Source organism: Nyctereutes procyonoides, unplaced genomic scaffold (assembly GCF_905146905.1).
Source record: "Nyctereutes procyonoides isolate TBG_1078 unplaced genomic scaffold, NYPRO_anot_genome, whole genome shotgun sequence".
Lineage (NCBI taxonomy): Eukaryota > Metazoa > Chordata > Mammalia > Carnivora > Canidae > Nyctereutes > Nyctereutes procyonoides.
The window spans coordinates 63,522,119-63,534,172 of NW_026575125.1; the positions used below are offsets into that span (position 1 = coordinate 63,522,119).

The 12,054-nt window shown below is 36.7% G+C and overlaps 1 protein-coding gene and 1 pseudogene across 1 annotated transcript in view; both read right to left on the minus strand.

The window, feature by feature from the left end:
* Positions 1-12,054, minus strand: part of HDX (highly divergent homeobox) — a 231,231-nt gene that overhangs the window by 5,382 nt on the left and 213,795 nt on the right. The gene's annotated exons all lie outside the window — the stretch shown is intronic.
* LOC129517444 (60S ribosomal protein L9-like) lies at positions 6,041-6,804 on the minus strand (annotated as a pseudogene).

Below are 12,054 nucleotides of genomic sequence, written 5' to 3' on the forward strand. Positions count from 1 at the left end.
CAGGCCAATCAAGCTTTCTGTGATTCTATTTACTCATCAGTTAAATGGATATAATACTAGTAATCTTTGGCAATTCTAGGTTTGAGGCTTATAAGGCTCAAATATGATAATGGTCACAAAAGTGTTCTGAATAGGTTAACTAGTAAAGCTACAGTAATCAAGAAGGTGTAATATTGGCAAAGGGTGGACATACAGATCAACAGAACAGAAAAGTGGCCAGAAACATATATATTTTCTTAAATATATCAAATATTTTCTTAAAATGTGCTGAGGTAATTCAATAGAAAAGGACAATCTTCCAAAAATAGTGGTTGAACAATTGTAAATCCACATAAAAAGATTATCAATCCTAAAAAAAGATTATCAATCCTTACATCATATACAAAATTTAACAAGTTTATAAAACCTAAAACCATAAAACTAGAGGAAAGCAGGAGAAAATTTTTGTGTCCTTGGTTTAGGCTGTTTTTCAACAGACACAAAAAGCATGAAACTTAAAGACTTCATCAAAATTAAAACAATTAAACAAAAAAACTTTGCTCTTCAAAAGACACTCTTAAGAAAATAAAAACATGAGGTACATATTGGGGGAAAATAATTGCAAATCACAAACTGATAAAATACTTGTTTTCACAATACATAAAGAATGTTGACAATTTTAGGACCACCAACAGAATAAAAACAAGAAAAATGTTTGAATACACATTTCATCAAAGAAGAATTGAATGACCAATAAACATGTGAAAAAATGCTTGTTATTTGTCATTAAGGAAATGCAAATTAAAACCTCAAAGAAATACTACCACTAACAAACTACAATACCTAAAGTTAAGAAGACTGACAATAGCTAATGGTGGAGAATGTGGAGCAACTAGAAATCTCATACATTGCTGGTGGGATTATAAAACAGTACAGACACTGGAAAATATTTTGGCAGTTTCTTATAAAATCAAACAATCTTTGTTTCTTGCCATCTGACTCAGGAATCTTACTCTTAAGTATTTACCCAAGGGAAATGAAAATATGTGTCCACAAAATGACAAACATGAATATTCATAACAGCTTTAATCATAATAGCCAAAACCTAAGTACAACACAAGTGTTCATCAGCAGATAGATAAACAAAACGTGTTCTTGATTACACAACTGTGTCCACTTGTCAAGACTCATTTAACTATATAAAAGGTGAACTTTATTGTATGGAAATTATATATCAAAACTTGATTTAAATTGTTAGCTAGCCTTCTTGCCAAAAAAAAAAAACACCTTAAAAATGTTAAAAATAAGCTATAAGTATTCTCTGTAGCTGGAGAACTGGTCTCAAAGAGCATAGCAGGACCTTTATCAGTATATGTTCAAAGAGCTGCATAAAAAACTGAAATTAGTTAATTCTATGGTCATTCTTATTGTTTCAATTGTAAGGATACAGTTATATTAATTGCATTCACTCTATGAACTGCACCAATTATTTCATCAGCTCAGTTTAGAACTTCTTTTACCTAATAAAACTGCTTCCTTTTCAGACAATTTAATATCAAGCTATCAATTTAATATCAATTTAATAATCTACAAGTGATTATTTAAGCCAAATTCCTTATACAAAAGCTCCCTACAGCAATCTCATTGAGTAAAGCAGTATAATAAAATTTAACACGCTTCTGCCATATTATATTTGACTAATTCTAAACTTATTTTTTTAGTATTTACTGTCAGAGCAATACTATTAGTAAAGTACGGACCCAGAAGTCTTTTCAAATGCAGGAATTGTAATGTCTCCTTTGAATGTATAGTCTTAATGAACAGCACTCACAGTCCATTAGAAAACATTTCAAAATATTAACTCACATTTGCAGAAATCACAAATCATCTTTTGGTTTACAGATCTCTATTTTCTCATGCAAATATTTCTTTTACTCAATATTTATACAATGTTTGAGGGGTCGAGCTCACCAACTTGCCTCATAAGTATTTTGGATTAGCCAAAACTCAGCATGTGGATTTCTAGCAATATATATCAATCAGAAAACCCACTATGCACAAACTGAGTATTGCATAGTAATAATCATTACATAGTAATAATTATTGAACGCATATAAGAAACCATTCTTTCATTTTGTTTCAATGAATTCCAAGAATAATGAGGGACTATTTAATTCAATGTGGGAGAAAAGTTATAGTGATCCAGTTTCTAATCTTAATTGATTTTATAGAAGTGAGTACTTGCATACTACAATTAAAAGTATTTTTTAAGGATAAGTAAACTAAATTATTCACTGATGCAGGAATTAGATACTAGATACCTATATGCTGGAAACTAGACCAGGTAACACATAGATGAAGAAAAATCTATACTTTCAAGAAGCTTATGATGAATATACTTAAGAAATCAGTGAAGTGATTTTGATCCCCAAACAAGGAATACTAGCATATGTATGCAAAAAGGGAACAAAACTATTCTCTGAAAAAAAAGACTGAATTTCAAAACTGATAAGCTGTTTTAAATCAACATCCTGAAATCAGCAATGAGAATTGTTATATGAGGTTTTATTTACCCTTAATTTATATTTCCTTTTTTTCTGGGAGAAAATAGATTTCAATTCAACTAATCTCCAACAAATCAATAAGGAAAAGACATTAAAACTTGATATGTTAATTGCAAATATCTTCTCCCATTCTGTAGGTTGTCTTTGAGTTTTGTTGACTGTATCCTTTGCTGTGCAAAAGCTTCTTATCTTGATGAAGTCCCAATAGTTCATTTTTGCTTTTGTTTCTTTTGCTTTCGTGGATGCATCTTGCAAGAAGTTACTGTGGCCAAGTTCAAAAAGGGTGTTGCCTGTGTTCTCCTCTAGGATTTTAATGGAATCTTGTCTCACATTTAGATCTTTCACCCATTTTGAGTTTATCTTTGTGTATGGTGCAAGAGAGTGGTCTAGTTTCATTCTTCTGCATGTGGATGTCCAATTTTCCCAGCACCATTTATTGAAGAGACTGTCTTTCTTCCAGTGGATCGCCTTTCCTCCTTTATCGAATATTAGTTGACCATAAAGTTGAGGGTCCACTTCTGGGTTCTCTATTCTGTTCCATTGATCTATGTGTCTGTTTTTGTGCCAGTACCACACTGTCTTGATGACCACAGCTTTGTAGTACAACCTGAAATCTGGCATTGTGATGCCCCCAGATATGGTTTTCTTTTTTAAAATTCCCCTGGCTATTCGGGGTCTTTTCTGATTCCATACAAATCTTAAAATAATTTGTTCTAACTCTCTGAAGAAAGTCCATGGTATTGGTGGGAATGTGAACTGGTGCAGCCACTCTGGAAAACTGTGTGGAGGTTCCTCAAAGAATTAAAAATAGAGCTGCCCTACGACCCAGCAATTGCACTGTTAGGGATTTACCCCAAAGATTCAGATGCAATGAAACGCCGGGACACCTGCACCCTGATGTTTCTAGCAGCCATGTCCACAATAGCCAAACTGTGGAAGGAGCCTCGGTGCCCATCGAAAGATGAATGGATAAAGAAGATGTGGTTTATGTATACAATGGAATATTACTCAGTCACTAGAAACGACAAATACCCACCATTTGCTTCAACGTGGATGGAACTGGAGGGTATTATGCTGAGTGAAGTAAGTCAATTGGAGAAAGACAAACAGTGTATGTTCTCATTCATTTGAGGAATATGAATAATAGTGAAAGGGAATATAAGGGAAGGGAGAAGAAATGTGTGGGAAATATCAGAAAGGAAGACAGAACCTAAAGACTTCTAACTCTGGGAAATGAACTAGGGGTGGTGGAGGGGGAGGAGGGCGGGGGGTGGGGGTGAATGGGCACTGAGGGGGACACTTGACGGGATGAGCACTGGGTGTTATTCTGTATGTTGGTAAATTGAACACCAATAAAAATTAATTTATTAAAAAAAAGACATTAAAACTTTAGAAAATTAGGGAAAATACTTTAAAAGTTACTTCACAAAGATTATACAAAAGGCCAATATCATAATAAAATATTTAGATGTATTAATTACCAGGGAAATGAAAATTAAAACCACAATACAATAATATTTCACAGACAGTACTACTCAGGGAGAATACTAGAATTCCCATTCACTGATGCTGATGTGTAAAATTGGGAATTCCAATAAAGTTGAACATTTTTTTACTTATTTCCCTTATGACTCAGCAATTCTATATGTGTGGAAATGTGTGTGTGTAGATATAGATATAGATACAGATACAGATATAAATATTTACACATATATGTTATATATGATATTACTCTTTTCTACAAAACTGTTATAATTGAGGTAAAATTGACATACAATGTTATATTGGTTTCAGGTATAGAAAATATTGATTTGACAAGTTTCTCAATGCTCATAACAATAAGTGTAGTCCCAATCTGTCACCATATAACGGTAATAACATAACAATATTATTGAATATATTCCCTATGTTGTACTTTTGTACTCTGCATCTTATTTATTATATAACTGTAAGTTTGTACCTCTTAATTCCCTTCATCTATTTTGTTCACTCCCCCATAGGAACCACCTCCCCTCTGGCAACCACCACTTTGTGCTCTGTATTTAAGTGTCTATTTATTCTGTTTGTTCATTTGTTTTGTTTCCTAAATTCCATGTTATATGTGAAATCATATGTTATTCATTTTTCTTTGCTGGATTTATTTCAGTTAGCTTGATACCCTCTAGGTCCATCTGTGTGGTTGCAAACGGCAAAATCTCACTCTTTTTTTAAGTTAAAGTAATACACATACACCACATACACACAAACACATATTATTTCTTTACCCATTCATATATCCATGGACAATTTGGAAGACTGTATGTTTCTAGAAATTCATTCATTTCTCTAGGTTGTCAGATTTGTTGGCATATAATTTTTCATAATATTTTTATATAATTCTTCATATTTCTGTGGTGTTGGTTGCTATTTCTCCTTCATTTTATTTATTTGAGTCATTTCTCTTTTTTCTTGTTGAGTCTGGATAGAAGATTATCAATTTTATCTTTTCAAAGAACCAACTCTTGGACTCATTGATCTTCTCTATTACTTTTTAGTCTCTATTTTATTTATTCCTGCTATAGTATTTATTAATTCCTTCTTTCTACTAGCTTTGGACTTTGTTCTTTTTGTAGTTCCTTTAGGGGTAAGTTTTCGTTGTTTATTTTTTCTTGTTTCTTGAGTTAGAGCTGTATTGCTACATAAAGTTCACTCTTACAACAACTTTTGCTACATACTAAAGATTTTGGATTATTGTGTCTTCATTTTCGTTTGTGTCCATGTATTTTTTAATTACCTTTGATTTCTTCATCGACCCATTGGTTGTTCAGTAGCATGTTATTTAGCTCTTTGTGCTTGTGTTTTTGAGAGATTTTTACCCCTGTAATTGATTTCTAGTTTCATACCATTGTGGTTAATTTTTTTCTTAGTGTTATTTTAAACTTTTCAAATTTATTGAGGCTTGTTTTATGGCCTTGTTTTATTATCTATCTTGGAGAATGTGCCATGTGCACTTGAAGAGGGTGTGTTCCTCTGCTTTTATAATATTCTTCCATCCCTTCACTTTCAATCTACATGTGTCTTTAGCTGTGAAGTAAGTGTCATGCAGGCAATATATAGATGGGTCTTGCTTTTTTATATTTATTCATGAGAGACACAGGCAGAGGGAGAAGCAGGCTCCTTGCAGGGAGCCTGATGCGGACTCGATCCCAGATTCTAGGATCAGGACCTGAGCCAAAGGCAGGCACTCAACCACTGAGCCACCCAGGTGTCCCTGGCCCATTTACATTTAAAATAATTATTAATGGTTACATATTTATTGCCATTTTAAAATTGTTTTCTTGTTGTTCTGGTAGTTCTTGTCTGCTCCTTTCTTCCCTCCTTTACTTCCCTTGTGTTTTGTTGTTTTGTTTTGGTTTTTCCCAAATCAGTATAGTTTTTATTGCATTCTTAAGGTATCACAAATAAGTCTGAAAAATCATCTGGCCACTTGCTGTTTCTGTTGCTGGACAACTGAGAGCTTATTCATCAGTCTGCTGAACTGTTCCTTTTTCAGAAATATAGATACCATCAAAAAATTTTCTGATATCCTTGTTCTTAACAGTTGTCGCTTGCTGAATCAAAGCAGCTGAGTTCGAAACAAGTTCAATGTCATTTCCTTCAAGAATTAACTCATCTTTTTGGGCTTGAGATACAGAACAAGCAATACCTCGCCTCATTCAAATGCTGTGAATGTATTTTTCACCTAAGAAATTTCGGATTTCAACAAGAGAACCATTCTTCTAAATAACACTGATGGGGAAGTGAGCATACACCGACCTCATCTTGTTTTTTTTTTTAATTTTATTTATTTATTCATGATAGACAAACAGACAGGCAGAGACACAGGTAGAGAGAGAAGCAGGCTCCATGCAGGGATCCCAACGCGGGACTTGATCCTGAGACTCCAGAATCACGCTCCAGGCCAAAGGCAGGCGCTAAACCACTGGGCCACCCAGGGATCCCTCACCGACCTCATCTTGTAAAGGAAGCCCAGTGTAATGCCCTTGATCATGTTCAGTATGTGACTACAGATCGTGAGAACGGTAGCCAGTTATTTTCTATTTCCCCACCATGCGTCAACTCGGAGCCTCTTCTTTCCGAGAAGACTGAGTTCTACATTGATGTGATTGAAGTCCCTTCGCAGCGTTCCTCTGGGGTCCTTCACAATCACAGTGCATACCTTCAGGGTGATGTCAACATTTTCTGGAATGTCAACAGTCTGATTGCTGAGAATGGTCTTCATTCTCGCAATAGATGTGGCAAAGCTTCCCTTGCGTTTTGATGGCTTTCTTTAGTGTTTGCTTAACTTCCCTTCTCTTTATTTTTTTGTTTATTGTGATTTTTTTTAACTTGTGGTTACCACTGCATTCATATATTATGCATGTTGTGTGTATAGTAGGCTATAATAAGTTGATAGTTGCTTAAGTTTGAACACGTTCTAAAAGTCCTAACTTGTTACTCTCTCCCTCACGTATTATATATATATGATGTCATATCTTACATCTTCTTATTTTGTGTAACCCTTAACTAAATTTTTGACACACTTTATTTTACTACTTTTGTGGGTTTTTTTTTAATTTTTATTTATTTATAATAGTCACAGAGAGAGAGAGAGAGGCAGAGACACAGGCAGAGGGAGAAGCAGGCTCCATGCCCCGGGAGCCCGACGTGGGATTCGATCCTGGGTCTCCAGGATCGCGCCCTGGGCCAAAGGCAGGCGCCAAACCGCTGCGCCACCCAGGGATCCCTACTTTTGTGTTTTAACCTCCATACTGGCTTTATAAATAAATAATCTTTCATTCTGTTGTCATATGTGAAATTGTTTCCTTTCTTAATTTTCTTTACTTCTAATTATCATTACTTATAAAGTTGGTTTAGTGGTGATGAATTCCTCTAACTTCTTTTGCCTAGGAAGCTTTTTCTGTCCTCTTCAATTCTGAATGATAACCTTGCTGGGTATTCTTAATTGTAGGTTTTTTACTTTTATCACTTTGAAGATATCATGCCAATCCCTTCTGGCTTGCAATGTTACTGCTAAAAAAAATAGCTGATAACCTTATGGAGTTTCCTTTATTTGTAACTATTTTCTTTTGTTGTTTTTAAATTCTCTCTTTATTGTTATATTTAGCTTTTTAAATTATTATGTGTCTTGTTGTGGACCTTGTTGGGTTCATCTTGTTAATGGCTTCTTTTAATTCTTGCACCTAGATCTTTGTTTCCTGCCCCAGGTTAGGGAAGCTTCCAGCCATTTTCTCAAATATTTTTTGCCCCTTTCTCTCTCTCTTCTCATTCTGGGATTTCTATAATGTGAATGTTATTATGCTTGATGGTGTTACATTGTTTTCTTAACCTATTCTCTTTTATTATTCTTTTTGCTTTTTGATGTTCAGATTGGTTACTTTCCATTATCCTGTCTTCCAGATCACTGACCCATTTTTCTGCATTCTCTAATCAGATGTTGATTCTTTTCTAGTGTATTTTTCATATCACTTACTGAATTCTTCAGCTCTGATTCATTATTATTTATATTATCTATCTCTTTGTGGAAGCTCTCACTGAGTTTACCCATTCTTTTCTAAAGTCCAGTGAGTATCTTTATGACCATTACTTTGAACTTTTTATCAGGCATATGACTTACCTTTGTTTCATTTCATTCTTTTATTGTGATTTTGTCTTGTTCTTTCATTTGGAACATATTCCTCGGTCTCTTCATTTCATCTCTCTGTGTTTGTTTCTATGTATTAGATAGGTCAGCTACATCTCCTGATCTTGAAACTTGTGGCCTTGTGTAGAAGAGCTCCTGTGGTACCCTATAGTGCAGTGTCCCCATATCATCAGGATCAGGTGCCTCACAGGTGTGCCCTGTGTGGGCTGCATGTAACCTTCTGTTGTGGCTGAGCCATCATTGCCTTCAGCCCAGATAGCTACAATGGCTCACTTTGCCCTCCGTGAGCACACTTTTGAGAGTTCTGGCTGAGACCAGATAGGACTGGTTGGTGGGTGAGACCATTACACATCCCAGCAGTGTGCTGTTAGCCTCTCTGCCAAAACTGCACAAAAGTGCAGGGCTCAGTCACTGTACATGCAGTTAAGAAGCCAGGCTGAAGTAACTGTGGATGCCCAGTGTGTGGGTTTGATACCCTTCTCCAGGACTGGAGTCCCCTTGGAGTGGTGCTAGTCCAGGCCTAAGCTGCATACCAGGTGTAGTAGGGCAGAAACAGCTTTGGAGGGCTGGGGGGAAAATGGCGGAAAAGTAGGGGTCCTAAACTCACTTGGTCACATAAACTTACCTAGATAACTCTCAAAGCATCCTGAACACCTACAAATTCGACCTGAGATTTAAAGAGAACAGCTGGGGATCCCTGGTTGGCTCAGCAGTTTGGCACCTGCCTTTGGCCCAGGGCATGATCCTGGAGACCTGGGATCGAGTCCCACATCGGGCTCCTGGTGTGGAGCCTACTTCTCCCTCTGCCTGTGTCTCTGCCAATCTCTCTCTCTCTCTCTCTCTCTCTCATGAATAAATAAAAATATTTAAAAAATTAAAAAATAAAGAGAACAGTTGGAATGCTGCCAAGAGAAAAGTTCTCACTTCTAATGAGGTAGGAAGGTGAAAATAAATAAATTACTTAATTAAAAAGAATTAAGTGGGAGAGAGGAACCGTGAGTAGCACGGCTAAAGCAGAGTGGCAAAAGCCTCCAGGACAGGAAAGCCCAGCCATGGAGAAGCAGGAACCTTAAAAATCCACACCAGAAAAGTGCTTAGCAGGGAAATTGGGTCAGTGAATCCTCAAGATTCCAGGAGTCACTATAAGAGGAGGGGCACCCAGGGGAAAGCTCACGGCAAACCATGGTCCAATATCGGTAAAGTGCCACAGCCCTTCAAGGCATTTAGGAGAAGCCAGTGGTTAAGAGGGTGGCTCCGGAGCTGCATTAACTCTATAGCCAAGCAATGGACAGAGGTGACTGAGCCCCGTTGTCTTCAGAAGAGGCAGTCCCTGGGAGTGCAGGTCCAGTGGCACTGGCCCTGGATCCCAGGGCACCCAAGCAGACAAAGCCCGGGATCATGTGTTCCCCCTGTGATAGGCAGAAGTGGGGAGGGCACAGGATAGCAAGAACTCTCCTGCTACTGGGCGCCCCACAAGCTGTGCAGATCAGTGTAGCTGTGCGGACCTGGAGCATCTAGGCCAGTGCAGACTGGGAGATTGTGGTTAGTTACTCGCAGGGAGCTTGAATCTGGAGCTGGAAATCTGGCCACTGCCATTATTGTTTTTCCTCTTTGTTTCACCTTGTGCCTGGGAGAAGCAGGGCCTCTAGGGAACAAAGGCCTCACAGGATAAACAGCTCACACGGAGCTGGAAACCTGGCAAGGGGCAGGGCACCTCTGCCCAGGCACACACACCTGAAAATCAGCAGAACCCTGCCCCAGAAGACCAGCTGGAAGAGCAAGGGAAGAACAACTTTATTGACCAAGCAGCACTGAAAAATTCCAGGACCGAGGGAAAATTGAGGGAAAGTACTATACAGAATTAGAGGGTCCCCTCTTTTTCTTCTTCTTTTTTCTTCCATTTTCCATTATACTCATCTTTATATCACACTAAAAATTTCCAATATTTTTTCTCCTTTCCCACCTTAACTACATTACACCAGCTCTTCAATTTTAAGTTTTTTCCTTTTTGACTTTCATATTTCTAAAAATACATGTCTTAGGTATATTTTTCACTTATGGATTCCCTTCAATGTATTCAATTTAATTTTGGCAGATATATGACATAGGAGTTTTTGTTTTGTGTTTTTTTTTTGTTTGTTTGTTTTTCTGCCTCATTTTGTTTTACAATGGTGGGAGTTAATACCTTCTAAAACATGACCAACATACATCCAGAACCAAGTGGAATACCATACTGGTTCATTCTGTGAGATTATATCCCCTCTTTCTTCCCATTCTGACCCCTACTTTTATCTTGTTTATGTTTTGGTGGTCAATGTTGGGGTTTTCTACAAGTATTGCTGGTTTAAACAAATTTGGGATTGAGCATCTTCTAACATACAGAACAAAATTCACTCAGAACCAAGAGGATCACCCTGTAGGACCCCTCAGGTAGACTACATTCTCTTTCCACTACCACTTCTTCACCACAACCACCCCCAGACTGCTTTTTTTCTCTTTCCCCCCCTTTCTTTACGGTTTTTAATTTTTTTTTCTTTTTTCTGCTTCTTTGTGGTTTTTGGCCTTTTATTTTTACCATTTTGTTTTAAAATTTGTTTTTCACATTAGTGGTCATTTGTTTTATTTTGTTCTGTTCTCCTTTTATTTTCTAGTCTCTTACCTCTTCAGAATCATAAAGGGTGTATTTTAATTAGGTTGTGGTTGATATTTTTGACACAGCCCACTCATAAAGACACTCGGCACTGGACTAAATGACTAGAGGGAAGAATTCACCACAGAAGAAAGAACCAGAAAGAGCACTCTGCCACAGGGTTATAGAATTTGGATTTCAATACAATGTCAGAAAGTCAATTCAAAAGAATAATTATAATGCTACTGGTGGCTCTGGAAAAAACATAAAGGACTCTAGAAACATCATTACTGCAGAATTGAGATCTAATCTGTCCAAAATTAAAAAGTTGCAAGAGACTTCAACACGGGACTTTCTGCAAATGACAAATATCCTAGGCACAACATGACCAAAGAAAGAAGGGCTTTAAGTGATACACTGGACCAGATGGATTTCACAGATATGTACAGAACTTTGCATTGAAATGTCATTGAATAACATTCTTCTCAAGTGCACATGGAACTTTCTCCAGAATAGACCACATACTGGGTCACAACTCAGGTCTTAACTGATACCAAAAGATTGGGATTGTCCCCTGCATATTTTCAGACCACAATGCTTTGAAACTAGAACTCAAACACAAGAAGAAATTTGGAAGAGACTCAAATACATGGAGGCTAAAGAGCATGCTACTAAAATATGAATGGGCCAAATAGGAAATTAGAGAAAAATGAAAAAGATTCATGGAAACTAAAGAAAATGAAAATATAACCAATCAAAGTCTTTGGGATATAGCAAAAGCAATCCAAAGAGGGAAATGCATCACAACACAAGCCTATCTCAATATATTGGGAAAAAACTGAAATACACAAGCTAATCTCACAAAAAGGAGGAATTGGATAAAGGACACAAAGTAAAATGCTCTTATACTAAGCATAAGAAGAGAGATGATAAAGATTTGAACAGAACTCAATGAAATGGAGACTAGAAGTACTGTACAACAGATCAACAAAATCAGGAGCTGTTTCTTTGAAAGAATTATTAAGATAGATAAACCATTAGCCAGCCTTATTAAAAAGAAAAGAGAAAGGACTCAAATTAATAAAATAATGAATGAAAGAGGAGATATCACAATCAATACCAAGGAAATACAGTTTTAAAAACATGTTATGAGCCAACAGATTAGGCAATCTGGAAGAAATGAATGCATTTCTGGAAAG